Raw genomic sequence first — 4,853 nt, 5'->3', positions numbered from 1 at the left:
GTGTCATCGACATGACACACCCACTGAAAGGCGTATAGAACGGTGGTCCACCGTTAGATTCCCTCCACAACCAGCTACTTACATGAGCGGCATATCCCGGACGTGGTCTTGTCTGAATTACTTTGAACAAACGGATTTTTCTTTTGATAATGGTCCAGATGAGTTTATATTTGCGCTGCCGCGTTGGACTCGAGTTCTATGAGTTTTTGAAGGCGAGTGATCGAGATTTGATCACTGACAGAGATGAACTCAAATACATTTACAACTATGAGTTCAAGGACAAGTGGGTTTTATCATCTAACTTTTGACATCTTTGTCTGGTCCATGTCAGTTTTAATAATGTGTCCGAAATTTTATGTTTCTCTTTGTGCTTGCGTGTGTTTTAGAGAGGCCAGAGAGCCAAACTTCGGTTCAGTTCTTTATGCCCTGAAACATGCGGACAAAATATCAAGAGGAGATACCATTTACTTCAGCCCTAAGGTATGTACACTTTGACATTCTACGCTGAAGTTAACTTCCTTTTCGGGTTTAAGATGAAAGTCACCACTTGCACTTGTGAAATAGTGTTAGACATTGTAGCAAAAATCCTTAATGCTGCTTAAACCCATTTTCAGATTTGTGAAATCTTTATTTTGCTTATGAGGCGATTTCTCTGATATATCTCCATCCAAACCATATTAGAAGATGTCCAGTTCCAATACCATTAATAGACTTGTCAAATCTTTACTGGCAAGTTCAAATAATATAGTGTTTTTGCTGCAGACCTGGTTTAATGTGGTCAGGATGGGGATAAAAGCAGTGAAATTGTCGTCGCACTCAGGTTCACAGGTTTAAACAGTATTAAGGCTTTTGCTATGATGTCTAAGTGGGTGTAATTGGTCATCTTTTACATTATATATTAGTGTTGGTGTGAAACAGAAAAAAAAACATATCAAAAAGTCAGCCAATGGGGCACTTACAAAGATGGGTTGAATATATACTCATGTGGTTTCAGGGCAGTAATTGTCTCAGACTGGCAGAGAGGCAAGGGGAGTGTCCTATAGGGACATAGATAACACCATATTCGGGTCCATAAACTGGGGAAGTGAAACTAAGGGGTGGTACTTAAGTTTGTGCCCATTGTGCCTATTTGAAGTGGCATACTACTAAACATTTGAAATTTGATTTTTTTTTTTAAACTTCTCATGAAGTGCTGTATATAGGAAGAGCAACAAGATACATGACAGAAAATACAAAAACCACTACAAAGCTACATAAATAATGATATGAGATATTTAAGAACCAATATGAAAACTCATTAAAGGTAGAGTCAGTCATTCTGAAGAAAGATTGTTGATACTTGAATTAAACACTCGGAACAAACACCCACCTTTCTTCCTGCTCCTTCAGAAACTCCGCTGCCCACTGGGAATTAATGTGAAATGATTCAGAGCATTAAGCTTCACTAATTCTGACAGAAACCGGCTTGGAAGGCAATTTTTAAAAATATTAAATCATACATTTATGTTAAATTATGTGCTTACCCATGATAAAAGGACAGAAAGAGACGCCCTAAAGGGGGCAGTGTCTTATAATGTTAAAACAATGACTATGTGGTTACATTAAACGTTAAGAAACATATTCAAATATAAATAACATAAAAATATGATCAAACTAAAACCTGGAACTTTTCATACACTATATCTTTACAGAAAATTAATTCTTTCAATACAACTGATTTACTATGAATATATGATTATCTATGAGGTTAATAGATAACACATAATGTATTTTAAAAATACAATTGCATAGTTACCAAATATTGATTAACTCTAAACATTAGGGTGTTTAACTCATCACTAGTAGTGTAGTGGTCTCAGTCGTTTCTCATGAAGTGGAAATTATAATAAAATCTGTAATGAAACATCTCTTCGACAAATCATGAACTATTAAAATGACACCATTCTTCTTGTATTTGTATGACAAATACAAAAACAAACATGGCTTGCATACTGATTCAATAATTAATTTAAATGAAATTCAGGATTGATGTTCAACTGGTCTGAGATCTGGTGACTGTGAATGCCATAGCATAAGATTCACATCATTTTCATACTCATCAACATCAAACCATTCATTAGACAAGTGGACCCAATCGCTCCCAACAGTGTACCAGATTCACTGGATCCCCTCACTGTATGGGTACACCACTGAACAATTGTGCATTCATCATTGTAATGAGAGGTTTATGTACTGCAGACCTGCAATAATATCCCTCTCTATGTAATTGTTGACAAACTGCTCTCACTGACAAAGTCTGATTATGTCCTGCATTGATATTCTCGGTCACCTGTAGAAGTTGCTCCTCTTGTTTTTCCCTACATATTGCAATAATGCACAAGCATCACAATCATCAATCGTATGCTGTTGACCACATTTTCTGACCCTATTTACTGTTGTCTTTCCCAATCAAAATCTCTAAATCTAAATGTTTGTGTTTCCTGGCTCATTCCCTGGTCATTCCCTATCCTGGGAACAGTTGGTCATGACCTGTCTCTTTCAGAGTGGTTCATTTCTCTGTCTACTGAGGTTGACTGCCTTCTTGATAAGGCTGTCTGTCTCCCATGGTAACCAAGGTCAGGTGGAGATCAGGTCCTTGATGTTCTTGAAATTGGGGAATGAAATGCAGTAAATAAGGTGTGGCTTAGATTTGGAGAATTTTTCAACTTGCAGATAAACCTCTCTTCTTTTTGAGTCCACTTTTTTCTGCATAAAGGAATTTTCTTGGTAATTTCTGTCTGTAAACTTAGATAACATTTCTGCTTTACTTTTATCATATTGGTCTAGAACATCACATATTACATATATATATTACATATTATTCGTTACATTTATATGCATATGGCTATGATTAAGCGTGAATGGTCCATGGTCCTTTCCAAAGTAAAAATACATATCAATGAAACTGAGAAAATGCCCCTTTTAATGTCCTAAGTTGCACTGGCAGTTACATTTACTGTATATGCATCAGACAGATAGGTGAAGATTAGGTACCTAAAAACAGGTGCAACTCCATCATGTCAACAGGACACTCAGCAACTTGACACAAATATTTTCCATCCCAAGACAAGACTGACTTGAAATGATCTTCTGCACAGGTCACATATCAGTATCTAGACCAGTGGGCATCATTCAGGGACAATCAGCCAGGGTGGATCCAGAATGGCGAGGACGGGCCCATGCTGGAAGAGGCAGTGTCCAGGGTTCGAGCCAGGAGGAAACTGGCCAACACATTGATGAACAGGCTGAAGATAGACAGGTTTGACAGGATTAAACAATGAATGCCTTTTTTGTGTTTGTTTTAAGTGCTGCAAGAGCAGTTTGTTGTATATTTTCACATTTTTGACAAATATGAGTTACCTGCTGCAATACAATTCTCCCAACTCAAAGGCTTAATCATTTTTCAAGGCAACTGGAATATGTTTTACTTTCTAGAAACTAAATTATATAAAAAGTCACACTAAAAAATAAAGTTCCTCTTTGGAGAGAAGCACACAATAAAGGGTAAAATTACTTGTGTGGTGGAGCAAAAAGCAGACAGTAGAAATTATAATGTTGTTAAGGTCCAAGCATAAAATGCAGAAACATGGCTAAGAGGTTAACAGCAGCAGTCCTCAAAGTTGTGAATGAAGGTGCATTCACACCAAACACGATGTCGTCCAATCACGCGCAGAGATTACATATAAAGTCAATGCAAAGACGTGTCACCAGCGACGCCATGGATGGGATGTCACGAAATGTGCGTCCATCACATCAACGCACAAGTTGAAAGTTGATTGAGATTCTCTCGACGTCACTGACGTATAGCTCCAGTTAGCATAGCTGGCTTTCCCTTATAAAGTTTTGAAGGAAAAAAAATAGCTGCTTTTCCTGGCATAAAGTTACTGGTTTACTAGATTGAACAGTTAATTTACATGTGTTTTTGTTAGTTGATGTGTGTTGCAGGAAATGGAAGAGCTTCAGGGACACATATATGAGAGAAAAGAGGAAGTGATCTCAGCCATGGTAGATGATTGAAGAAGCAGTGTTGTTGTTATCTAGTGAAAATGGGCGGGCTTGCTACTTGCGCAAGTGACACAATGACGCAAATTTACATTATGGTCACACATCCAAACTCGAGCGAGTAGTGTGACAGATTCTCGTTTGTCGCACGAATAATCCACGTTCATAGTGTTTGGTGTGAATGCCCCTTTACACAACCTCTTATCAAACACTTGTTATTAACCTGTGCCATTGGCCCTGCATTCGCTCTGCTGCCTGTATTTCTATGCACCTATAAAACAAGAATATAATTGAAAGGAGATACTTGGTAATGCCTATAACACAAATTATCTCTGGCTTTGCACCCACAGGGCTCAGTTAATAGCTGACAAGCGTGGTGTCAGCATCTGGTCTGACCATGAGTTTGAGGACGGGAACATCAGGTTTTGTACGGAGAGCGCAAATGAGGTATTGATGTTATTCGTGGAGGTATATATGATTACGGTACAAATGTGAAGCTCCCCTACATTGATCTGTTTTCTTGATTTTTTTTTTACCAGTATGTGGTAAATCTGACTGTGGAAAACACAGGAAATAAACCTGTGTATTTCACCTACTACACACCGCTTCGCTGGCTCAGACACTTCTTTCTAAATGATGAGCACCATGTGACTAAAACAAACCCTCTCACACTAAAACCAGGTGATACAAAAATCAAGTTTTCTATTATTTGAATGTGTGATGATGTAACTTTGCTTCACTGGAAGATAATAATGGGTACAATAAAGCACAATCAATATATGAGACATTGTTATTTTCTATTCTCAGGTGAT

The 4,853-nt window shown here is 37.8% G+C and overlaps 1 long non-coding RNA gene across 1 annotated transcript; it reads left to right on the top strand.

Annotated features, from left to right (window-relative positions):
- The first annotated feature begins 404 nt into the window (after nucleotides 1-404).
- Nucleotides 405-4,597, top strand: LOC128357892 (uncharacterized). The gene is made up of 4 exons (XR_008321233.1): nucleotides 405-480; nucleotides 3,138-3,298; nucleotides 4,392-4,488; nucleotides 4,581-4,597. It is a non-coding gene; the product is annotated as an uncharacterized LOC128357892 (long non-coding RNA).
- Nucleotides 4,598-4,853: the final 256 nt, after the last annotated feature.

The sequence above is a fragment of the Scomber japonicus genome, chromosome 4 (assembly GCF_027409825.1).
Source record: "Scomber japonicus isolate fScoJap1 chromosome 4, fScoJap1.pri, whole genome shotgun sequence".
NCBI classification, from domain to species: Eukaryota; Metazoa; Chordata; class Actinopteri; order Scombriformes; family Scombridae; genus Scomber; species Scomber japonicus.
This window is presented reverse-complemented; position numbering and strand designations above follow the sequence as displayed.